The sequence below is a fragment of the Hylobates moloch genome, unplaced genomic scaffold, assembly GCF_009828535.3.
Source record: "Hylobates moloch isolate HMO894 unplaced genomic scaffold, HMol_V3 SCAFFOLD_1, whole genome shotgun sequence".
Classification (NCBI taxonomy): domain Eukaryota; kingdom Metazoa; phylum Chordata; class Mammalia; order Primates; family Hylobatidae; genus Hylobates; species Hylobates moloch.
Genome location: NW_026652276.1, coordinates 78519834 through 78547680, shown reverse-complemented (window position 1 = coordinate 78547680; position 27847 = coordinate 78519834).

The window sequence follows — 27847 nt, the reverse complement described above, 5'->3', positions numbered from 1 at the left end:
AGGAGGGATAGAACCCTAATTAAATTCTTTTAAATTCCTGGATCCAGCCATGGCTAAATTTTTCAGTTATATGAGCCAGTACATTCCTTTTCTTTTCATCAGTCAGCTGTCATTTGCTACATAAAAGGTGCAGCTTAACACAATTAAGGAGAGTAATTGGTCATAAGCTAAGAAAAAAAGTATGAACAAAGAATTGTTCTCTTCTCTGAATACCTAGAACACTTTACTCTTCATTTCTACAAGAAATGCATAACTCACTCTATTATGAGTTGTGGCCCTATGTGTACTTATTTTTATCCCTGGTACTAGAATGTGAGCTTTTTGAGGGCAAAGATAGTTTCTGGGTGTACTCTGACATTCTACCATGTGGTGGACACAGTAAACTGGCTAGCCCCAGTCATTCCAAGCACTTTCCTTTTGGTCACCTACCACTATGGAGAGGGACAAAAGTCAGCTATTCACACTTCTGGTCTTTCTGCAGTTAGGAGTGATGACATTGCCCAGTTTTGCTCATTGAGGTATAATAGAAATCTGCTGGGAGAAATGTTTTGTTTTCCGATAAAACAAAGGATGTATTTCTGGCAATGCCTCTTTTTTCTTTGGGCCTAGAATATAAATGTACAAAGATGATGTCCTGAGCATATAATCATTAGAATCAGAGGACTTGGGTGATTTTATTTTCTACAGTTTACTAAGTATATGACCTTATGTGAGTCAATAATTCTCTATGAATTTGTTTCCTTTTATTACATGTGGGAGTAAATAACATTCCATAAGTACTTCATGGGTTGGTGGAAGGATCAAGTTGGAAAATGCATGTAAATATATTTTATAAATTACAGTGTGCTAAAGAAATTAGATAGTGTATTGGTTTTTAACTGATTCTTAACTGCCCTATGCAGAGTTATACCGATATCATGTCCTTGTAATGTTAGCAACAGAGGCCTTCTAAGAGAATATTATCAATTATTTATTATATTAGTCCATTTTCATGCTGCTGATAAAAACATACCCAAGACTGGGCAATTTACAAAAGAAAGAAGTTTATTGGACTTACAGTTCCACATGGCTGGGGAGGCCTCACAATCATAGTGGAAGGCAAGGAGGAGCAAGTCACATCTTACATGGATGGCAGCAGACAAAGAGAGCTTGTGCAGGGCAACTCCCATTTTTAAAACCATCAGATCTTGTGAGACCCATTCACTATCACAAGAACAGCACAGGAAAGATTCGCACCCATAATTCAACCATCTCCCACCAGGTCCATCCCATAACATGTGGAAATTATTGGAACTACAAAATGAAATTCGAGTGGGGACATAGTGCCAAACCATATCGTTTTGCCCCGGCCCCTCCCAAATATCATATCCTCACATTTCAAAACCAGTCATTCCTTCCCAACAGTCTCCCAAAATCTCAACTCATTTCAGCATTAACTCAAAAGTCCACAGTGCAAAGTCCCATTCAAGACAAGGCAAGTCCCATCTGCCCATGAGCCTATAAAATCAGAAGCAAGTTAGTTACTTCCTAGATACAATGGGGGTACAGGCATTGAGTAAATACAGCCATTCAAAATAGGAAAAATTGGCCAAAATAAAGGGGCTAAGGCCCCATGCAAGTCTGAAATCCAGCAGGGCAGTCAAATCTTAAAGCTCCAGCATGATCTCCTTTGACTCCATGTCTCCCATCCAGGTCACACTGATGCAAGATGTGGGTTCCCATGGAACCCATGGGTTCTTGGGCCACTCTGCTCCTGCGGCTTTGCAGGGTACTGCCTCTCTCCTGGCTGCTTTCACAGGCTGACATTAAGTGTCTGCAGCTTTTCCAGGCCCATGTTGCAAGCTGTAGGTGGAGCTACCATTCTGCGGTATGGAGGATGGTGGCCGTCTTCTCACAGCCCCACAAGGCAGTGCCCCAGTGGGGACTCTGTATGGGGTCTCCAACCACACATTTCCCTTCTGCACTGCCCTAGCAGAGGTTCTGCATGAGCGCTGCACCCCTGCAGCAAACTTCTACCTGGTCATCCAGGTGTTTCCATACATCCTCTGAAATCTAGGAGGAAGTTCCCAAACCTCAATTCTTGACTTCTGTGCACCTGCAAGCTCAGCAGCATATGGAAACTGCCAAAGTTTGGGGCCTCCACCCTCTGAAGCAACAGCCCAAGCTATATTTTGGCCCCTTTTAGCCATGGCTGGAGCAGCCAGAACACAGGGTACCAAGTTGCTAGGCTGCACAGAGCAGGGGGGCCCTGGCCTGGCCCATGAAACCATCTTTTCCTCCTAGGGCTCCTAGCCTGGGATGGGTTGGACTGCCAGGAAGACCTCTGACATGCCCTGGAGACATTTTCCCCATTGTCTTGGTGATTAACATTTAGCTCCTTGTTACTTTTGCAAATTTCTGCAGCTGCCTTGAATTTCTCCTCAGAAAATGGGATTTTCTTTTCTACTGCATTATCAGGCTGCAATTTTTCCAAACCTTTTTGCTCTGCTTCCCTTATAAAACTGAATGCCTTTAACAGCACCCAAGTCACCTCTTGCATGCTTTGCTGCTTAGAAATTTCTCCCACCAGGTACCCTAAATCATCTTTCTTAAGTTCAAAGTTCCACAAATCTCTAGGGCAGGGGCAAAATGCCACCAATCTCTTTGCTAAACCGCAACAAGAGTCACCTTAGCTCCAGTTCCTAACAAGTTCCTCATCTCCATCTGAGACCATGTCAGCCTGGACCTTATTGTTCATTCACTATTAGCATTTTTGTTAAAGCCATTCAATGAGTCTCTAGGAGGTCCCAAACTTTCCCATATTTTCTTGTCTTCTTCTGAGCCCTCCAAACTGTTAACAACCTCTGCCTGTTACCCAGTTCCAAAGTCACTTCCACATTTTTGGTTATCTTTTCAGCAACACCCACTCTACTGGTACCAGTTTTCTATATTAGTCCATTTTTATACTGGTGAAAGGCAAGGAGGAGCAAGTCACATCTTTTGTGGATTGCAGCAGGCAAAGAGAGCTTGTGCAGGGCAACTCCCATTTTTAAAACCATCAAATCTTGTGAGACCCATTCACTATCTTGAGGACAGCACAGGAAACACCCACCTCCATTATTCAATCATCTCTCACTGTCTCCTTCCCACAACCTGTGGGAATTATGGGAGCTACAAGATGAGAGTTGGGTGGGGACACAGAGCCAAACCATATCACTTATTTTGTATAAATAAACTTCATTCTAAGGTAACATTCTATTTAAGCAAAGTATAGCTTTCACTATAGGAAAATCTTACACTATTTTGTTTGAAAAATCACGTACTTTTACAGTGATCTGTTTATATTCACCTGCTGTAATGACAAAGGAACAAAAGGAAGTGTTTATTTGTGATGTAATGAAACTCCAGATTCAGTGCAGTTATTCCAACAATGCACAAATGCTGACATTTAAAAATTAAGTGCTGAATGATTATAAACCTCATGCTATTTTGATACTGTTACTTGAAAAGTAATATGAAAGGGTCCTTGAATATCTATAGAATGATACCAGAAAATCCAATATTTGTGTAAAATGTTATAGGATCAGCTGTTTAAACAGTAGCCTGATTAAATATCAATACATGTTTTGAAAGCATTGTAAATTTTACTCTATTATTATCTCAGAACATAATTTTCAACTGGTCGACAGATTTTTTCAGAAAGCAACCAAATTATAGTGTACTGTGTCCTTGTCCCAAAATCTACGGTGTTCTACCAAAACATACTATAGAAAATAGCAAGCCCTTATCCTGCCTTGTCCTACGCACCAAAGATCTTAAAGGTCACCTATATGGTTTTAAAATAACTTCATTCCAATCAGGCAAAAGAATTTGTCTTTTCTTACTTTTCCTCTTTACAAAACTTAAGTTCTCTCCATTAAACATTGTCAAAAACAAATCACATATTAATATGACAAAACAAAAACTCTGAAAAAACATAGATGAAAAATTTCTTCCTCTTGCCTAATCATTTTCTTGATTTACCATAAACATCTTGATTTCTTACAAGGTTATTACAAATGACAATTTTTTAAAAAAAACTTTGGCCTTGTGAATTGTTATTTAAAAAGAAGACATCCTTAAATTATAGTTCTTTTAGGTTTAGGACATAGTATTATTTTCTTCTTTATTTAATTTGAAACTTTTTGACTTAGAGAAAAATAGTAATTCAAACATGTATGATTATAAGATCTTCCTTCGTAAAACTTGTAACTTACACATCTTTTGTAACATCTTTATAATACTAAAATACTAGTCTGACAACTAGTAGTAAGTCGGTAATTATTTGACACATATATCAACATGATTCAGAAACTACTAATACATCTTATATGAAAATGACCATTATAAAAGTGAAAACTTATAACAGAAATATTCTTTCTCTTTTTTATAATTTTTCTATTTGATTTTCACTTTGCTTCTGAGAGATATCATATTATGAATATCTATTAGTAGTATAAACTCTGAAATTTTATTCAGTCAACTCTGGTTGATATAAATAAGTAAATGTGTAAATGGACTTTCAGAGCAGTGATAAGGGATTGAGGATGAAGTTTTTTTCATTATTGATACTAAACTGAAAATCAATAGTGTTTTTTGCCCAGAGAGAAACAAAATTAAATCAATTTCAAGACTAAATTGGTGTTTATCTTTTTTCAGTTCTGAAGAACTGATTTTATTTTTATTCATAAGAGAAATTTATTTTCTTATAATAAATTGTCTTCCAATTTGCACCCACCAGCCCCCTGACCTTCAATCGTCCTAATAATACTAGAAGATACAAAGTGTAAACCAGACTTATTTTTATACTAGTTAGCTTTGATATATATGTAGTGTTAGAATCCTAGGAGAGATATTATGAATATTCATATTTTAATGTAACATATAAATATTTTATCAAGATATATTTAAAAATTGATTTAGTATTTCTATACCATTTTGATATGTTCTTCTGCAAAAAAAACAGCAAAAAAAAAAAAATGAAAAAAATTAGTGTACTCACCAGACTGCCAAGAATTCTCCTTATGAATCTATGCAATGCTTCTAATTTCTAATGGATTGCTTCTGTAACTTTTGGAGTATTGCCATTGAGTTTTCCCTTAATTTATTGTCAGATGGTTTCTAGTGGATTTATCTCAGTGGTTTGCTGAACTTCCCCCAGGAACCTGCTCTGAAGTCACCTGAGCCTTAGCCAGCAGAGGACTCTTTTGAGCCATGTTCTTAGGCTGTTGAGCTCAGCTCAGCGAATTGCTCCATCCAAACCACCAGAGCTCTTCCAGGTAAAGCCATTCTACTGCCAAAGAGTTGCTGGACCTCTCCCAGCACATTGGCAAACTCTGACTCCTGGACGGGTCCCAGTGAACTGGCAGAGTATAATCAGTTGGCTGCTGCCAGTGGAAATGTGGCCCACACTACTCAAAAGATGATGCCTTCTTCTTATGAGGCAATTTGGTGATGCAGGGAAAATAATATAGTCATGGTTATAACAAAATAGTGCTTAGCCTGGGGAAAGCAATTGCTCACTACAAATCTTAACAAAACCACAAACAAATTTATAAATTAGAGCTGAATTACAGATATTGCATTACATTTTTTCTTCCCTATTCATTTTTTTCCTAGGGAATTTGTCTCAAATTTTAGTCTACCATTCTATCACCAAAACACATCTTATCATTTTAGACTTTTTTTTTGGGGGGGTGAATATGGAGTTACAATTGAAGTGAACACTTTTTACCAGTATCCTTTCTACATTTCCACAGATTTATTAATTACTAAAATAGAATCTCCACAATTTTATTTTAGTTTGATTAAAATAATTCAAACAAGCCTTTAGTAAGCATGAGTTGGGCATTTTCTAAAAGTCCTGGGCTGGAACAATTCACTATTCCCTGGAGTTTCCTAGTAAGTTATCTGAACAGATCCTGAGACAATTTAATTAAACAGAATACTTAATAGGTCAAATAACTAAATCCTCTTTATGTCTATTTTCAGAGGCAAGAATGCTGATATTACCCAACAACTCTACCTTCTCTAGATCCCTCTATTTTTTTTACTTGAAAACTAGTGATAAAAATACTATGATAAATATAAAAGAAATCCAACAACCTATTACCACTACCTATAATTTGAAGATTTATCTTTGATGTCAATCCATATTACTTTGGGGTTTCAAACCCATAAATAGTCCCAATAGTATGTACTATGGGTATTTAAGTTTTGTTTTAACTTTTTATTTTTACAGTATTTCAGACTTACAGAAAAGTTCTGAGAATAACATAGAGAATTCTCATAGACCCCTTACCCAGATTTCCCAAATATTAGCTTCACATTTTCTTCACAATTCTCTTTCTGTCTCTCTAAAATACATGCATGTTATTTCCTTTTAACATTTTCAAAGTAAATTGCAGATGGATCCCTTTACCCATAAACACTTCTATTTGTTTTTCTTAAGAGCAAGGTCAGTCATCAATTGGCAGACTTTATAGTAATAATTATTGCAGACAAAAATTACAAATGGATGGTAAATTAGTGGGCAAAAGTGTGATGAGAAACAGGATATATGCATATAAGACCATAGAGTCTCAAAATATCTATCTCTCCAATAAAGATTTTGCCTCTATGCAAAGAGCAGCCTGGCTTCTGTCCCTGAATTCTGGAAGTTAACTTCTAAATTCTTGGAATGTTCTGTGCAACAGGCATTTCCTTGTTATTGATGGGGACCTTTGCACCATACCACCTCTGATTGCTCACGCTATCCATGTAACTCATGGTGAGCTCCTAGTTTTTGCTAAGCAGATGACTCATGGTGGGGGGCTACCACCTAGAAGCCCAACCATGTGATTAGAGGGAGAAAGGGAAGAGGCTGGAGATTGGGTTAAACCATATAAGCAATGATTCTATCAGTTGAGCTTACATCATAAAACCCTAGGAAAAATTCTGCACCATGAAGGAGCTTCCCTGGTTGGCAATATTCTTTTATTTATTTATTTATTTATTTTTATTTATTTATTTTTGAGACGGAGTCTAGCTCTGTTGCCCAGGCTGGAGTGCAGTGGTGCGATCTCGGCTCACTGCTGCAAGCTCCGCCTCCTGGGTTCACACCATTCTCCTGCCTCAGCCTCCCCAGTAGCTGGGACTACAGGAGCTTGCCACCACGCCAGGCTAATTTTATTTATTTGTTTATTTATTTTTATTTTTAGTAGAGACGGGGTTTCACCATGTTAGCCAGGATGGTCTCAATCTCCTGACCTCGTGATCTGCCCACCTCGGCCTCCCAAAGTGCTGCGATTACTGGTGTGAGTCACCACACCCGGTTGCAATATTCTTTATTGTCACACTTCCATGCTGGAAGAATCATGTGTCCTTGCAGACGATGAAAAGTTTCTGTTTGGAATCTTCCCAGGCTTCACACTGATTCACTACTCTTGACTGGTTCTAATTTGTATCCTTTCCTTATAATAAGCTGTAAATATAATATATTTCAGTGAGATCTGTGAGTCTTTCTAGCAAATTATTGAACACAAAGGTGGTCTTGGGAACCCCTGAGTTTGTAGCCTGCCAGTCTGAAGTGAGGGTAGTTTAAGAGATTGCCTAAATTGTGCTTGATATCTAAAGTGAGAACACTCTTGTGGAGATTGTTTCTCAGAGTTTGCAGTTTGAGAAACTCATCGTATTTGGTGTCATAAGTCTTCGGCAGACTTGGCAGTTTGAAGAACTGTGTCTTTAACCTTGGGTTTGGCTTAACTCTGGATAGAAATAAGGATTTTTTTTCACTGGAGAAAGCTGACAGACACCACCTTCACCGCGTGACCAAAAGTAGTATCTCCTACGATGACTAACATTGATCCTGTACCTCCTCATATGGTGTACTAGAGATGGCACAACATCTCTTCTGCATTATTCTCACCAAAAATGCTTGAACTTTAATTTAATCATGAGAAAACATCTGATGACCCCAAGTTAAGGGGTAGTCTACAAAATAACTGGCCAGGACTATTCATCAACATGAGGAACTGGAGGAGACTTCACATCTGCAGACACAACTAAGTGCACGTGGGATCTTGGGTTGTATTTTGGACCAGAAAAGGGATTTAAATAAAATTTGATTAAGGTCTGTAGATGAGTTAATAGTTGTATCTATGTTAATTTTCTCATTTAGAAAATAATATATTTAGGTAAGATGCTATCATTATGTAAAGGTGGGTGAAGGACTTGTAGGAATTCTATTATTTCTTTCTACTCATTTGTTTTCTGGCTCCTAATTCTCCACACTTCGTAACCTTGAGTATGTTATTTAATTTCTCTGATTCTCAGTTTTTTCAACTGGAAAATGGGAAATTTAATACCTATTTTATAGTTTTTAAAAATTGTGATAAAAAATGCAATAATATATTTGAAGCACCTACCAGAGTCCTAGAACAAACTAGGGCCTCAACAAATGTGCTTTTTCCTTTCAGTTCCCAAAGTCAAAGCCTTATCATGTGAGGGCCAGTCTCATGCATCTGCGTAGTAGACTGTAACTCACATGACATGATTTGCCATCTCCTCAAACGTATCAGCCTCCAAATCCCCAGGAATTCCCTTTTACGACTCATCCCTTTGTGCTTATGCATTCCACATCCCACCATGTTCTATTAAGACACCCATGCATTACCTGAGTAAAGGGCCAACACAATCCATTATCATTTTATGGTTTCTGTAATGATCAGATTATCTGGGCATGGGATTTGGTGAAGAGTTTGAAGAGGGCAGGCCTGGAAAGAACCTCTAGTGGTTACTTGAGCAGACAGGTGATCCTTCTAGTCCCTGAGGACCTGGAAGACAGAAAGATCCTCAAAACCAAGTTAGATGTGCAGAAAGAAGGATGAAAAAGAACCAAGGTTAGATTCTGAAGAGTTTTTACATTTGTCTGGACTAACTTGAGCGTAACTCAAGATTTTGTGTACTTTCCTTTTTTCTTTCCTAAAAGTAAAAATTGCTGTCCTTTTCAGTGAACACTTCTGCTTCCTCCTAAGTGCTCTAAGCTAGATATGAAGGTGAGGCCTAGAGTAGAATGCGACTAAGGAAAAACACTAGGGAATTATGAGAAAGCACCATCTACCCTGGTCCAAACATTAGGCTACAGGGTGTATGATGTGTTGACTCTCATAGAATCTACTGCTCATAATTGCACTCTGTCATTAACTCTTTTGTTTTGCCAGCCCTAAGCCTTTTCTGCACAATTATTTTTATAATTTTAGAGTCTAGAACAGTGAATGACACTTAAGTTAGGTGGATGTGATGGTTAATTTTATGGGCCATTGGGTGCCCAGATACTTGGTCAGGCATTATTCTGGGTATTTCTTTGTGGGTGTTTTTAGATGTTATTAACATTTGAATCAGTTACCTGCATAAAACGAATTGTCCTCCCTAATGTTGGTGGGCCTTGTCCAATCAGTTGATAGCCTGAATAGAACAAAAAGGTTGACTGACTGCTCCAAGTAGGAGACAGCTCTTCCTGCCTGACTGCCTTCAAACTGGGACACTAGCTTTTTCTTGCCTTCAGATTTAAACTGAAACATTGCCTCTTCCTGGGTCTTGAACCTGCCAGCCTTCAGCCTGTAACTACACCATTGGCTCTTGTGGGTCTCCAGCTTGTCAACCCACTCTGTAGGTCTTAGGACTTGTCAGCCTCCATAATTGGGTAAGACAATCTTTATGATACATCTCTTTAAATACACACACAGAGACACACACACACACACACTCATCCCATCTGTTTTGTTACACACACACACACACACACACACACTCATCCTATTTGTTTTGCTTCTCTGGAGAACTCTAATACAGTGGTCAATGATTTTTTGTTGTTGTTTTTGAATCAATGAATGAAAAAGTAAATCAGGCAAGGTAAAGTCACCTCATCAACAAATGGTCTGAGGTAAAATGGCCAGTGGATGGTAGAAGTGGGATTTGAAGCTAGGAAGTCTGAGGCCAAAACTTAACTATTCAGCCACTGAAATAAAGGACTTAAAAAAAGTGGAACCTATTGTCTTATCTCACCAGGATCTTAAAATACAGGACATAAAAATATTAGAAATCCAATTTTGAAACTTCATAAGAGGGGGTGAAAATACACTGTCAACTAATTAAGTGTATTTTCCGGACCAGGAAGGAGCCTTTCCTGATTGCCTGTTAGTGTGCAGGTGCTTCATATTTATCTCCTAGCCCTCCCCACACTCCTTCTTGCACTCGACTAAGAGTCGGGCACTCTCAGCGGCAGGTAGTGTCCTCAGGAGCTGTCCTCCTCAGAGCCCGCATCACACTTTATTACAGGGAGTCCTTTCTAATTCATAGTCTATGTCCAGTGGATTGAAACCCCTTGAGGGCAGGCACCATTCATGTTTGTAGCTCTAGTGCCTAGTGGAGTGAAATTAATTTGCAAAATGAATAAATTAACTAGATATTACACCTACCTTTACCACTGAGGAATAGTTAAAATAGAAAAATAAACAGAAAGGCTATGGGTTTTGTTCAAGTGACATGGTGAGTACCTCAGGGAATGAACAACGATCATGGGCCTGTTTGCATCTGCATCTTGTGATCTTCAGGTGAACTTAAACAAGATGAAAACAATGTAGTGAGGTGGAGTAGAAGCCTGTGTCAGGGCTGAAAGAAGTCATGAAAAGTTCCTTATTCTAACTGAAGTAAAGTCATGAAAGTTCCTTATTCTAACTGAAAAAAATAAAAACAGGCTTTTTGGGGGGTTTGTTTTTGTTTTTGTTTTAACCTCAGGGACATGAAAAGTAAGAAATGGAAACAAGCAAGCCCTATGGAGAGTTTGGATTAATGTGCAGTAATTGCATCACTGATACTTGTGTCCAGTCACAGTTGGCATTCAAGATTCTGTTGACTTTTACTGTTGAAGGCTTTCTTTAAGGGAAGCAAACACAAATAAAAAGGCTGCCTCTCCACCCCACCCCACCCCATAGCAAAGCTAAGTAAGATCACTGTCCAACCCAGGATATCCAGATTCATGGTCAAAAATCCAAAAGGTAATGTGGTGAGTTTCATGTTTAAATTTACTCTTGGCGATCGGCGTGGAGCCTCCTTTTCCATGTCGGATTAACTAGAGGCTCACCCTGGTCCTCCTGGGCCCTCATACTTCCCCACAGGGCTCATCCAGCGCTTCCTGAGCAGCAGGGAAGCTTTGCCACAGGATCCAGCATCTCAGGGCACAGTATCTTGCACGGCTGACTTGATCTCACTTTCTTCCTCTGAGCAGCTGTGTGGCAATTCAGAGGTGAAGAGGTAGATAATTGGACAGTGGAATTGAGTCCTGTGTGATACAGAGCTAAAAAAGAAATTCCTTCGGTATGAACAGCAGCGTGGAAAGAACCCAACAAACAAAAACCCTGTATGTACAGCAAATGAAGCCAAAGGGAGGCTTGAGAACAGTGGAGTTCTGCTTGGATGTGACGAGACCACCAGCCAGAAAGCTCAGAGGCATTACTTATGATGCAAGGCTGCTGTCAAGTAATGATTTAACTTAAAAATGCCATCTATTCTTTTCCCTACCTGCTTACTCAGTACATTGCAAATTAACATGAAAAGTGACTTCAGCACAAATTTTTTAATTTGTTTTTGTCAGGGTAAGTAGTTTTTAATTTCTACAGAAAATTTCAGTAAAAGAAAAATATTTTCTGAATTCTGACTCTCTGGAATGATCATGTATGTTGCCTAAGTTCACAGATAAATTCTTGACCTTCTACCTAGTTCATTTGTGCTGCATCAAAAACAACACTTATTGCACCTTAAGTCAGCCAAACACAAACAGAAGTCTGGCACAATGAATAGTCATTTATTTAGAATCCTTGGATAATGGGAAAGAAGACTGTATTTGTTAAGCCATATTTATAGAATTTACTTTACAAATCAAATAATAATTGTTATAAGTGTTCTGTGGGCAAAGCATTGTGCTAGGCACTGTGGAATATATGAGATAGAATTTCACAATATTGGACTCAATATTTTTTCTGATTTATTAATCAAATTTCATTTGTTGTTTAAGAAACCTAGTTAATTTAAAGCAAAATTAATCACAAATTTACAAAATTGATCAGACTCCATCTTGTCCTAAGATGAAAAATACTAATATTCCAGTGTTAATGTCATTGTTGAGAAGTAAACACACAAAAATGCAAAACAAAACAAAAATGCAGCTCATTTAATATGCTGCTTAATTTAATCTCAAATTTTAACTTATTAGATAAACTTTAATAATGAGCCCTTTTCTTCCTAGAACTTGGTACCAAATTTTATATATGCATTTTCAACATTGTGACTTCTCACATGACAACATGAGGCTTTAAAATACCCTGATGGACCCATAAACTGTAGTATGCCAAAACCACACAAAATAGATGTATTTGTCTTCTATCACTTCCTTAACAAATTACCAGGAATTTAGTGGCTTAGAACAACACACTTTTATTATCTCACATTTTTGTAGGTCAGAAGTCTGACATGGGTCACACAGAGCTAAAATGAAGGTGTTGTCAGGGCTGCATTCCCTTCTGGAGGTTCTGGGGCAGCATCCGTATTTCGTCCTTTCTTATTTCTAGAGGGCTTGCATTCTTGGCTTGTGTCACTTTCCCTCCATCTTCAAAGCCAGCAGTGTCACAGCTCTTTCATGCTTCAGCTCGTTACATCCCCCTCTGATCACAGCATGGAAATGTTCTCGCTTTTAACAACTCATTCAATTAGAGTGGACCCACCTGGATAATCCAGGATATTCTCTCGATTCCAAGGATCCTACCCACAACCACATCTGCAGAGTCTCCTTTGCCATGTGCACATTCACAGGTTCCAGGGAGGAGGACAAGGACATCTTTGAGAGGGGCCCTTAGGCTGCATACCACAATAAAGCTTTCTGTTTTTATGATGGAATTTTAAGTTCTAACTCATGCACATGACTCTGCTATTTCAACTCATTTTTATTCATTCATTCATTCGTTAATTCACATATTTAGGAAACATTAACAAAACATCTATTATAAGTAACACACAACTGCAGATACAGACAAATTAGTTTAGTGATTCTTGCCTGTTCTGACCTTTGGTTTTCTATCTCTAGGCTTGTGTTGGAATTGTTCCCTCTGCCAGAGATACCACCTTTTGTCTAACACACATAAGTTCCCAAATAAATTTGTCAAGACTCATTTCAAATACTTCCTCCTCTATAAACCCTCACTCCCCTGCTTTTTTTTTTTTTTTTTAATCCCAGCTGGAAGCAATCTCACCTCAACTTTTATAATACCTTGCTTTTACAATTTAATGACATTTTAGCTTGTTTGTGGTTATTTGTATATATTCCTTTCTTTTCTCAAGGATCTTAAATTCCTTTAGGTCACGGACCATTCACATCTTAATACAGAAGGAATCAAGCATAGCAATCAGCATATACTGACATACTATTGATGTGGAAACTTTCTTTGCATAAATATATTTGCTTATTCTTGATACTGTAGAAGATATGTTAAAATAATTTAGTTTAGTTCCAACATTTTACCATATTTCTACAGGAATAAAAATCGAACAAAAAAGAACAAAGTACATTAATTGGAATCTAAGGCCCTCATAGTAAGAAAAACCATGTGATCTGCCAATTTATGAAGCCAAAATGGAGAATTATGGAGAAATTTCCTTGCAGATCTCTTGCTGCTGCCAAAGCCGACAGCCAAGATGAGGTTTATGGTCACTCATATTTTCCAACAATGTGTCTCACATTGCCGATACAGAAATGCCTCTTCTGTGACCTTGAAAATGGCCTATCTCTTTATCAGTTTCCCACCTAGTAAAATTACATTATTTTCTTTTACAGTAAGTTTTCACCCAAATCTCTAAAATACATTTCTATTGGTGGAAAAACACCATACATTTTTTTCCTCTTCTAAATCAGAAAACTGAAGCAATAACGAGGCAGAGGCTGTCTTTCAGACATGTACTATATACAAATTGCATTTGAAGGATTTCTGTGAACAACCATTCCCATTCATATTCATTCTAACACTTGTCTCTGCTTTGCTCACCTGTTGAAGATTGTTCATGTCATGTGTTCTGTTTTCTTGAATATCATTTTGAGTAAATTATGCACTTTTATCCACTTAAGAACATTTATGTGAGTGTCCATTTCTTTTCAAAATGTGTGTCTAAATAAGGCACATTTTAAAATTTAAATTCCACCCTTAATTTAAGAAAACAGTTAATTGTCCGATGTTGACTCATATTTTTATTCTTGCTTAACCGAAAATCTATCCTGCTAAGGTTTTGCCAAGGCAAATAGTTTCATTTTGATAACAAACTAAGAATTTAGAAAAAGTTCAGGATACTGGGCAGTAATGGCTGTCTAGATCCATATTTGAAGATCATTTTTGGAAACTCAAATCAAAAAGAAATTAACCTTTGGACTTTGGTGTCAGACTTATTTTTGGCTCACATACTAGCTCTGCCACTAACACTAAATATGCATTCTTTAACTCTTTATTCTTCAGTTCCCTTATATGGAAAATAGAAATAATAAGATCCTACCTCATAGAAATGTAAAGAGCCAATGGATTAATGTAGGGAAAGTGCTTAGATAGTGCCTAACACACAGGACTAATTAAACTGTAGGTACTATTTCATCTTGCTGATAAAACAATGCCTTTCTTTGTAAAATAAAATATTTTCAAATGGCAACAAAATTAAATGCAAATATGATATTTACCAAATTTGAACTATCTTGCTATTGATTAGATTTATGAACAAACATATTGGAAGATTTGCTTTCGACTGGTTTTCATTTTAGACAGGGAGATAATTTTACTTATTACAAGGAAGTAAAACAAGTAACAAAATTAATCTGGATTCAGAAAAAAGCCATGCACAGACATGTTGATTTTTCATTTTAGGTACAAATACTCATAATGAAACTCCCAGATCTGCACAAACATTTTAATGTTATACTCTTAAATGGATCATATTAGTGAAACACCATCAATAACAACAAATTTAAAGACAACCAATTTGCTTTATCAATATAAAGTTGATAAGATGTCTTTGATCTTTTAGATGTCTGTACCATTACTTTTTTAAAAAGTTAATGAAATATATCCCCTTTTAAGAAGAAGAAGAAAAAAAAAAACCCTGTTCCTTGATAAGAAAAAAAAAGAAAAACCCAACAACTCCAGTTTTTATGTGTGCCCTATCCAGCTGACACTGTCCTTTTGGAAAGCCAATGACTTGTTAGTACCCCTAGCAGCAGTGTGAACAGATGCATCCCTGACAGGCGATGGATGGTCAGGGTCCATCTGGCCAGTGCAGCTCGGACAGAAATGATGTATACAGCTTCATCAGCGAATGACTGTCATCAATCCTGGGCCATGGATAGCGTAAATGACAGCTATGCTGCAGCTGAGACCCCAGGTGTGAGACTGAGGAGGACTGATTTAAGAATGCTGGGTAATCAGGAATGTATAGGCTCCTGGACTTTAATTTGTATCTTTAACCTCCTATAAATATCCTGCTATACTGTAGCAGGTATGTGTTTTTTAGTGTCTCATCACAAAATTAGCTTCAAGATGACGCCTGTTCCTTGCTCCCTTTTAACTACTGATGACTTCAGTTTCCTGCCTCCATGACCAAATGTGTGAAGTGCCCTGGCTGCTGTATGATGTGCCCACAATTTAATTATTACCTCATTGATTTTTCATGTATTTCAATTTTCTCTTCTTTAAGTCACAGTGGCTTTCCTGTTGGGGAGATGTTTGTTTTTCTTTATAAGATTTCCTTATGGAATCAATTGGACTATAAAAGTGTTTTTTGTTTGCCTTCTATCCTCCCTGATCATGCTTCCATAACTCCTCAGGAATGTCGAATTGTAGTAGTTTGGAGGTAAGCCTGTCTGTGCAGACTATCCAGAAAGGAAACTTCTCAGTTGGTACAAGATTTTAAAAAGGAAACAATATTCCGCTGCTTACTCACCAACAAAAGGTACCTGGTTTTTAAATGGTCTCTCTTCAGTATGCATTAAAGATCATGCATAATTTGCATCTATTAGCATTTTATTATACCACTGGCACTGGGGAAAAGAAAACGAAAACAATTATTGTATCCTCAGAGGACATTTCTTTACTTATAACTATTTTACAATAAGTCATTTTTGTTTATCAGCTTACTGGATGCAGCAAATGCAGAAACACTGGAGACTGAGAGGGTTCTAAAAGCCTAGGAATTTATAGAGTGGCTCCACATGTTTTAACTGAAAGCTCTTCAAATACTTCTAACTCATTAAAATGAATTATGTCAATTACCACCAGTAGATCTGGAAAACATTTTAATCTGATGGAAGAGAATTTCTCCCCATCCCCCCCAACATACGCACAGAAATTCAGCTCTCCCTATTCCAAGAAAGTTAATGCAGCTTAAACAATATCTGAATAAAAAAGAGGTCAACTAACAAGAATTCCCTCCTCAAATGAGAATAAAGTTGATTCTCTGATAGTCTGACCATGAATTAGGGAGTCAGAGGTTTGGAGGAGAACTCAAGAGACAATCTGATCTGTTCCACTTCCTTCAGGAAGGATTTACTCAAAGCATCACAGACCCAAGAGTGGTTATTTTGTTATTAATACACTCATAAGGAGAGTAGGACAAGAAATAATGGTACAAACTCTTCAGGCATCCTCCCCACAGATTTAAAAATCATGATATTTCTAACATTCTTCACTGGTCTTGACGATGTCCAAGCAAGCACGGCAGTGCTTTTTTTTTTTTTTTCCAGAAAAGAAAGAATCCATCTATTTTTTTTCTTTTATTTCTTATAAAGGTGACTTAAGTATTATTTTAGTGGCTAATGCAAAACTCACTGCATTCTACTATAAGTATTGTAAATGAAAACATATAGTTACGTAAAGTCAGAAGCAGAGAAAAATGTCAGAATAAGGCTAAAATGTTTTGGAGACAAATTTTAAGAACATGAGGTGTCAAATAGTGAATTTAAAAATAACATTAGAATACCAGAATCACCACATTAAGTTAGTATTCATGATAGTGTTGAATGAAAGAGAGAGAAAGAAAGGGAGAGAGAAGAAATACCACCGAATTAAAAAAATCTATATGTAGTTTGTTTTCAGGCCAGAAAAACATCTTGAACATAGCTTTAAGGATGGAATAGTAGATCTGTCACTACTAAAGATAACATATCAACTAATGCCTGCAGTTTGGAATCAAAACTGAATGAATTAATAGAAGTCTGCTTATATTACTGAACACAAATATAAAAATTTATGTTTTTAGGATGCCAATAATAAAATCAAATGATTGGCCAGGCGCAGTGCCTCACACCTATAATCCCAGCACTTTGGGAGGTCGAGGTGGACAGATCACGAGGTCAGGAGTTCAAGACCAGCCTGGCCAACATAGTGAAACCCTGTCTCTACTAAAAATACAAAAAATTGGCCAGCTGTGGTGGCAGATGCTTGTAATCCCAGCTACTAGGGAAGCTGAGGAAGGAGAATCACTTGAACCTGGGAGGCAGAGGTTGCAGTGAGTGGAGATCACACCACTGCACTCTAGCCTGGGCGACAACGCAAGACTCCATCTCAATAAAAAATAAATAATCAAATGATTAAAGAGTTTTGTTGTTTTTTAAAAAATAGAATTAGTGTCATAGTTCTTAATGGTGGTCTGTGGCTCACCAATATTTTATGAGCTTAGATATTTGGTAAAACTGGGTTTCTTACAATAAAAAATGGTTATTTTTGCCAACATAATGTCTTGACTTTATGAATATGCTAATTATTTGATTTGGCCTCAGACATTTGTTATTTAGGCACAGTGCATATAATTTCATTATGACAAACGTAGATTTTGGAGAACATAATTTAATAGGCATTTATGGACAATGAAATGCTTATACAACTCTTTGCAACCAAATGTATCCATAATTTCTACACTGAGGATTTTCACTGTACATCTATTAATAAGAATTAATATTTTCATCTAAGGCCTTAAACATTGTTTACTAACTTTGGATCAATATCTTCTCTCTGTCTTATCAGTAGATTGGAAAATGGCTTTTCATATAGTAGACATTCACACCTCAAGGAGCTAGAGCAGCACATTTACAGATACACTTCTGCTAAGGGTCATTCCCCTGCCCTTGTTCTGCCGCCTTCATTCTCTAAAACCAAATATGGATAAGGATCAAGAACAAACAGCAGAATTTTCTAGAAATACAATTTAAATATTTGATTCTTCTGGTAAGTGATGTTTTCTGGGATCTTTTCCTCTTTGGATTGCTGCTTCTTTCTTTTGGTATTTCATGAAACTGTTGTTATATCTGAGATTTGGTGTTTTCTCTCATTTGGAAGGGCTTTCCTCACCTAGACAGACCTAGTAGGACTTAGTAGGACCAGGCAAGGGTCCATGGAAAGGGGGACACTAAGCTCATAAAAGCTTGTTTCCATTATTGGCAGATGAGATCTTAGTGATATCCTGGTACACAGTAGGTCACGAGGGTAAGGGACAATATATGGATGTAGGGCTAATGTGTCTGCTACTAATAGCACATCTTTTTGCCTGGAGTGTCTTACTTAGGATCATGAGCTGGCAGTAGGTGGCTGATGAAGAATTTCAGATTTCAGGCAGTACTAATGCTTTGTTTCTCTATTTGAAAATGAGAGAAAATATCCATTTTTCAGAAAGCCTGAGGTGTTGTGGAAACAAGAGACCCAGACCCTCCACTGCAATGGTACCAGGTAGGTTCTTGGTTTGAAGGAACATCAAAACTATAGAGACATTTTCCAACTATTTTTAGGTCTGCATCCTTAGTTGAGCACTTTAAAGAATTGCACAGAAATATTAGAAATTGATAGACATGTAATTTTTTTTGCTCTTGGGGAGGAATCAGAAAAATTTCTATAAATCTGTTCAACTAATCATAGACATATGTCAAGTGATTGAAAGAAATTAGCAGAAGTTTAAAGAAAATATCAAAATATGATCTATTTGATCACTCCCTTAAGGGAAAATTTTGAATACATTATGAAGACAGACACTTTTTCATTAACACAGAGACATGGAAATCAGCAGAATAAATACCTGAATTGATTATTGTGAATGCAGTTTGAAGAAATTTCAAATAGAGAGAGGCACAAACATTTGAAATCCTTTTAATTCAGTGCTTTCAAAAAAATCGTAGAATAAGACCAGTTATGTGCAGATCATAAGCAGCTGGTTTTTCTTTTGCTTTACCCTCAAATTCAAGGTGCTTCACCACAATATAGGAGCCTAATCAATATTCATTTACTGTAGAATCAGTTTTTTAAAATCCATCATTTAATTTGTTACATTAGAAGTTATGCAAATTTGTATAATTATGAAGAGATTTAGGTATAGAATTGTGTTTTACTTTGCAAATAGAAAAGCTAAGGCTGATACCAATGGCTGATTTTAGAGTGAGCTGTCTTACTAGTTCAGAATGATTACCTTTGGTTCCTATTCCAAATGATGACCAATCTTAAGACATGAACAGAACTGGTAATTAGGTTGCATACTTCCCCAGAAGATAGATGGCAGCTACAATGCAAGAAAAATGAGGAGTGGGATCTTTACACTGTTTTTGAGATTTAATGATTTTAAAATTAAACACAGAAAAAGTCTTAATCTTATCCAATCTCCAAAGATATTTTTTTTTAATGTTGGAGTTGGTTTCTATCTATTGAACAGTTGAATACATATCATCCTTCCGTTTCTGAAACTTAAGCAAATGGACCAAGAGAATTGAGCACATTTAGCCATTCTTTTTTATCAGCCCGACACCCTTAAGCCAAGCACCATTGGAGCCCAACATCATGGCACATTTCCCCACAATATACTCACACTCAACTACCACCTAGGAGGGAAAAGAGTGTGAGGGTTATTGAGCACTGAGAATTTTTCCAATGAATCACAATTATGTGAACACCTGTGCTAACTAAGTTTGTGCTGATCCACTGTGAAAATTTGCACAGTGCTCAACAGCCCTGAATATTTCTCATTTATTATCTCAGGTGGGGTGGTCTGCAACTGCACATTAGGTTGCAGTATGAAGCATGTAAGGACACACATCCAAGACCTCATCTAGGACCTTTTCATTCTACCTGCAGGGTACAGCTGTGCCTTTTAACAGGCTAGAGTTCTGCTTCTGAATGTCTGCTCAGAAAACTTAAGGGCAAATATAGAAACCCTTCATCTGCAAGTAAAGTGATTGTAGAACATGCAATACATTTACTTACATTTCAAGAGAATCTATCATAAGATTGACATTGGGAAAAAACTAATCATCAATGATATTTTAATGAATATATAGGCTTATAATATGTTAAACTGAAGAGGTGTCAAAACTGTAAAGGATGAGAAAGAACTTTACACATAAACATACATTTTGAACTGCCACTAATCCCTCTTAGGAAGTAAAGATATACAATGAAACTGGTTTAGATCCCCAAGAATCTGTAGGTTACTTCAGTTTTGAAGTCAATGATTGGTAAGAATTGGAAAACAATTTGTGACCAGAATCCTCAAAATACTTAAAGCTTAGATGTAAGTGGTGAAATTGAGATCAGTGAATAAGCTGGATACAGGGTCAATTGTTGATTCCACAACAGAAGTTCTGCATGACTCGGACAAGGCTTTCATTGAAACTATTCCTGTCTTAAGAACTATAAACTACTATGAGGTCTCTGCATGTTAATGCAATATCAAGAATAGAATTTTCTTTGTAGCTCTGTAGACTTAATAGACGTATTCACCAAAGACTCTCTAGTGAAATGTATCTGTTACTTTGAATAATTAAGTTTAGTAGAAGATAAATTTAAGGATATGGATATAAAGACCAGGGACTACTCTGGCAGTATAAAATGTTGTTTTAAAAGTAATACATTGGACTCTGGAACTTCATTCTACCTAACAGCATCATCTTCTTACCAGTAGGATCAAGGCACATAGTATTCTGTGGCAGATGCAATTGTTATTGAAGACAACATTGTAGTATGAGGTAACAGAGGAAATTATGAAAAAGAAATCCTAGAGCTATTGAAAAGTCCTAGGATAAGAATGCCAGTGGGTCCCTAGGTAATGGTTGTTGGTTTGGGAACACAGGAGAAAAGACTAAGGGATCTTAGAGGTTTCTGATTTTGCGCTGGTATCTGCTTGGCAGATACAGGAACCCCAAGTTACTAGGCTTTGATTTGCTTTCCTTAAAATTTTTGCTCATCCGGTTTCAGTCTCTGTCTCTAGTGTTAGGTGAAAAGACATCTTTTTCCCTGCTGCTGAGACTGGAATTAGATGAAAGGAGAAACTAGAGGCTCGGGAAAAGCGTTGCTGATTTGTACCTCGGCTTAATTCCAAAGATTCTTCTTGTGAAAATTAACTTTTTCTGCTTCTAGGTCCATGGCAGTCGTTTCTAAGAGGAGTTTGAAAGTTAGCTGAGTGTATGAGGAGGAGAAAAAAGGATCAGTAGGTTGGACTAGATCCATATATCACATACTTTCACCAAGAAATTAGATTTATTGGGTTTTATGAGCACCCGGCATATGCTAAGCACTTGATATATTATCTCATTTAATCTTCAGGACAGTATGAAAGAGTAATGGGTCTTATACCACTTTGCAAGATAAGGAAAATGAAGCTTAGAGAGGTTAACTAGCAGTCATGTTAGAGTCAGACTTGAACCCTCGTCTAGCTGATGGCAAAACTCGATTTTAACTACTACACAATACTGCCTCCCAGTGGCTGGAATTTGGTAAGCATTCAGCCAACATCAGCTATTGAGGTGGTGGTGTTTTTCTTAGGGGGAAGCTGGTCCTAAATCCTTTAGGCTTAAGTCTCAAAGGCATATAGAAAGAGGTCTTGCTTATCAGAATTATTAAGATGTCGACTCTCTTACATAAAAATGGCTAGTTCAAGCCAAACTCCAAGTGTGACTGTAAGCAAACAAATAGATGACTGCGTTGTTTATGAAGCATACTTCGAATTAGTTCCTACTCAAATATAAAAGTGCTTGGTGGTCGCTTGAAGCATAATTTGTGCCAACAACCAAGCAAAGAGATTCTGTAGTGTCAGCATTTAAAACTTCTATAAATACTTCCTTCAGTTTCCACAAAGTATAAACTAATAAGAGAAATAAAAAGTCAATAAAGAAAAAAAGTACTTTTTTGGGTAGAATGCTAAGAGAATGAATGCATGTAATATGTCTTGAGGTGTTAAGAAAATATTTTCTTTAGTTTTTAAGTAGAGCAAAGAAAAAATAATATGTGTGTAAGGAAGGACAAAATTTAGTTGTTCACAGGCTTGGCCTTAGGCAAAATTCTAAAATAGGTATTTTTCATGTACACGTCCCTAGCACACACACACACGCATGCACAAAGTTGTTCTTCAATGCCCTTTTCTCAATGCTCAGTGTTCTCTCTCTTCAACCTCCAAAGCATTCACTTTTTGGTACCCCCTCTGATTCCCTAATTTCATTCTTTGCTTTGAATTCCCACTGCACAGCTTCTCACAGTACAGACATTTCCTCTCTTCACTCATCATAACATTGCAGTGGACTAGCCCATTTTTTTCAAGATATTGTTAGGTTACTGGTTAGTAATGCCTATGAACAAATTATAATTAAGGTCTTAATGAATGGTAAAAGGCTTAATGTGTTATTTTACCTTGCTGTATTTATTTCATATTATGGACTTTTCTAGATAAAATGCTTCAAATCAAAACAATTAGTTCCAAATGATGGGAATTTCAAACTCTGTGACAGGTTGGTGAGAAAGTGATTTCTGCAAAGCTGTCTTTGCCCCATGTTCCTTGAAATATGTGCCAAAGGTAAATGTTTACTTTACCTATGTATAAGGCTGACCCTAGTGAACAGGTATATTGAAATATTATAATCCCTGAGAAGAAAGGTCACTGATAATGGCATTAATGCTGCCAGTCCTTACTTTCTATTAAATGATACTTCAATATGCAACATTCTACACTTGATCTCTGGTAAATGGATATTAGTGACCTTGAGTCAACAATCTTTGCCTTCTTTAGACATTGGATAGCACTGTAACATTTTAAATTTATAATTGTGTTTACTTTTAAAATGGGGTTTAAAAGTCTTTAAACTGGATAGGTAGAGAAATTGAAATGACGACACAGAAAGCCTGTAAATGCTTGGATGGATATCACATATCACACCATCTATTAATGCATGATTCAAGGTCTCTAAGTATCTGTGAGTCGTTGACAAGATACATCGCCACGTGTTTTACAATCTACCATGTCAATTCATTGTCTTTATAATGTTAATTGAATGTGGACTATAGGCTTTAAAAGTTTCTAGACCAGCTTCTTCATTATGGTCTTTATAATGTTAATTGAATGTGGACTATAGGCTTTAAAAGTTTCTAGACCAGCAACATTATGGTCTCTCCACATATATGCCCCCTTCTTTTTTTTTTTTTTTGGACAAGTTCTCACTCTGTCACCCAGACTGGAGTGCAGTGGCAGGATCAGGACTCACTGCAGCCTTGGCCTCCCAGACTCAAGTGATCTCTCCTGCCTCAGCCACCTCAGTAGCTAGGACTGCAGGCATGTGCCACCACACCGGGCTAATATTTGGTATTGTGAATGGAGACGGTGTTTCACTCTGTTGCCCAGGCAGCTCTCAAACTCCTGGAGTCAAGTGATCCACCCACCTCGGCCTTCCAAAGTGTTGGGATTATAGGCCTGAGCCACACCCAGCCCCACATTTATACTTATCACAATTGCCAAAGGACAAATTCTTCCACAGAGAGGTGTGAATTACTAGAAAGGTTGGTTGTGTTGTCATTCATGTTTTAGAACATTTTAAAATGTGGTTTTAAGCAACAAAAACTTTTTTTAGTAGCAAAGAACATCACAAACTATAAAGGAAATGATTATTCTGCATTATCTGCTAAATTGCATGACATGGCAGCCTTGTTCTCAGTTGGACAATGCATCCATGAATTGTATCATATTCATATTCATGATGGAAGCCTATATAGTAATTAAAATAAATTAACCAATTCTAAATGCATGAACATGGATAGGTCTTAAAAACATAATGGTGAGTGAAAAAGCAAGTATCTGATATATGGTATTTATGTACATTTAAAATTATAGAACAATGTAACATTATTTATGGATATATACATATAGAGTAAACATACACAAACGTGGATGTGAAAGCTACAAACCAATTTTAACAGTGGCTCTTACCTTTGGCAGGAAGTGGGGATGATAATTAAAGAGGCTCAAGATATCACTTTTGGGTACACAGTGGTCTTCAATTCAGTTTGTAATATTTTGTTAGGAAAAAAGGCATGAAGTAAACATGTAAAATTTTATAATTCACTTACAGTTATTAAATCATAGTGAATACATGAGTGCCTATTATTCTCTGTACTTTACATTTTTGAAATATTTTATTATAATAATAATGAATTGGTAAAATAAACTTCAAGTTTAAAATGGGAATTGACTAGTAATTTTTAGTACTGTCTCTTCTAAATTTTCACTAAAATTCCCAAGGAGAAATGAGAAGACGTGAAAAGCCACAATGTAAACTAGGGCAAACCAACAAGGCTAACCACTAGAATCTGGGAGGAATTGATTCATAGTAAAAGTCTAATAGAGCAGGAAGGAGAAAAACCTGTTCAGTTTTCAGGTAATAGCGTATACCTGCTTTGCTTCCTGGGAACAAGAAGTGTGTATGTGTGGTAGTGGGGGTTGTGTGTGGAGAATCCCCAAACAAAACTTTTGAGGAGTAAATGCACATTGGAATATTTTGGAAAATATAAAGAGGGAGAAAGTAGGAAAGCAGAACCCAGGATTCTCACGTGCAAAGCCAGCCAGTCCTATTTCCAACCTCAGAGCTACTGTGGCTTTTGACAGTAGGGAAAGATGTTCAATGATACTTCTTTGATTGTACAATGAGGAGGTGTTCAGCCACTGGGGAACCCTCATTTCATGTCCCCCTTCAACCTTATAGCTCAAAAGCCACTTGGAATATATATATATATATGATAGGACATTTTCTTTTTCCACATGAAATGTTTTCCTGAATCTCTTTATTGCCTATTCCTTTCTTAACTTTAGTTCCCTATAGAAACATTCAGTATCTGGAGAATAAAAAGGAGAGAAAAAAAGAAGCTTTTTTTAAATTAAAAGAAAAATACTAAAGCATGTCATAGCATTGTTGGAAGGAACTAAAATTATATTTTGGTGTTTTCTGTTTAAATGAAGTGACTTGATTTGCATAAAGTGACATTTGTAGAGATAAATACAATACAAAAAATGAATTTCTGGATTTAGAACTTCTTCCTCTACTTTTATACTAAGATTTTTTTTTTTTTGATCAGGTCATATATTCCTCAAAAAAAAAAAAATGGTTTTAAAGGAAACTCTGGTCCACCTTTATCTCTAATGGCCCGGTTGGGAGTTGCTATAATAATCCTTTTGCTTTTATGTGGCCATCTGGAGGCCTATTAAAAGGAGTATCTAAAACAGACTCCCCAAGTGTGCTGAGTTTGTACATTTTCACCAAGTCACCAAAACAGGAGCATTTTTCCGACTGCAGGGAGAAGTGACCCTTTACAGAGAGGGGTGGGATTGGGGGGGAAAGAGAGAGAAGAGACACAGCACCAGCAAGAGGCACAACTTGACCTTTCACTCTTGCCATTGTGAACAAGTAGTAAGAATAGTGGTTGATTCTGGTGCATGCGTTTTAAGGGTACAAAGATCTACAGCAAGGTTTCTTTACACCTCTGGGGCTCTGTGATGAGATGGAAGAGGTTAGGGAACGTGGGAATGGGCAACATTGAGAATTTAATGAAGCATCATGTTTCAACTGGATAATATTCTGTTTTGATTTGTGTGGAAAGCAAATATAAAATATTGAAATAATATTTCAAGTTCCCAGTTTTGTGGCACAAATAGACATACAGAATATTCTTGCCTTTCTGAAAACTACACCTTTCATCAAAAGTATAATCCAACAGAGTTTAGGACATAAAGGGGAGGTTGTGAAATGGAATTATATAAAAGTTGGCATTTGTCTTTAGTAGATTATTAAAATCGCTGTAGTAAGAAATCTGCTCATAAAGACAGAACAAGTTCATAGGGGCTGGATATCATTTGTCCAAAATAGAGTCTTTTCTCTACACTCATTAACTATCTCACCCAGTAATGTGGTTGTAATCCTATTAAACCCGATACATCAAAAATTAAAAAAAAAATTCAGTTGCTGTCTCAAACTGCACTGCAACTCAGATCTAGGACCAAATAAGATGCATTAATTGCTTTACTGCTTCACTGCAAAGCCACTCTTAAAACATAATTCCTTAATGAAGTCCGTTAATTTGTTCATGGCAGTACACAAGCTGTTCAAAATGACACAGAATTGCACTCTGTTTTCTAACCCCTGCAGTTTCTTCTGTTAGTCACTCTGTCTTGTGTTGTTATCCCATGGATAGTAATTATTTTATAGTGGCTGTAATTAGGAGAGAATTAGGCTTGGTAAACAAAACCTGCCTTCTCCTGTTAATAGCTAAGGATAATAAATTTGGCTCTGACATTCACTATATTTGGACAAGGCTTGGCCTACTTCCAGTTTTCCCAATAAGAACTTTATTATATAATTATGCCTTGGAGGGGCTCATATTACAAGGTAATTTTTTTTTGTAAAGACACATATTGCATGGCTTCTAGCCAGTAAATGATATACTGTAATATATGCCTCCAATAAATGTTTTAAACAAAATCTCTCTAAGCAATATTCTCCTAGAGCTACACACTGCTCTTCAGCATATATTATTTACAGGGTTTGTTTGTTGAGTTTTTCCTAATGTAATTTTTTCTGCCCATATTGTCCAATATTATGACAAGTCTCTTAGAAAAAGGTCTAAATTATTTCTATCAGCAAGTGACATGCTTGGATCTTTAACTTTCTATATCCCAGTCTTTAAAGGTGCATCAGAGGCTACCAAAAAAGGAGCATTAAGCAATATTTTATTTTTTTGTAAAGACTGGCTGTTAGTTTGTATAAGTTATGATACCTTTGCTTAAACTGATTTATTTTCTTTTCCATTTTTAACATAAGTGTAATAAAATTATTTTGTTCCACTGCAAGCCATACCTCTGATGATGCATGTGCCTTTGGTTGATCCTTTACTGAAAGGGGCACTCAGATATGTGTAGATCACCAATAACACATGATATCACAGAATGGTAAAGTAAAGAGCACAACATTCAAAACAGGCTCAAAATAAAAATCATAAAAATATAACCTCTACTTAGAAAAACCATGAGAAAATATGCAAAAGTGAGATTATCTTCAGAGCAAGAAATAAAAGTATTAGCTTCTAAGTAAATACAAAAGACATAAATCTGGTTTACTTAGAAGCTAAGTTCAAAATTATAGCAATTCTGAATTCTCTAATATTAGGCATCGATTGCAAAGGAGAACAATAATATTTTAAAAGGACTTTGGAATTTTTACTCCAGACACTCAACTTATATTTAAAATTCAATGAAAAGTGGAAAATTAAGATGACCCACATGCATAAACCCCCAGCCCCACCTTCTTACCCCTAAAAGTATGTCTCAGTCATCTGCAAACTAAAGGGAATAACTTTTCACTGGATTAGCTGGATATCTGATCTGTCTTAGTTTCCCCAATTCACTCGCTTGGGTATTGGGGCTTACAAGTTACTTAAAGAGGGTACCAACTGGATTCTTAGGTGGCTATTCACACTGATAAAGG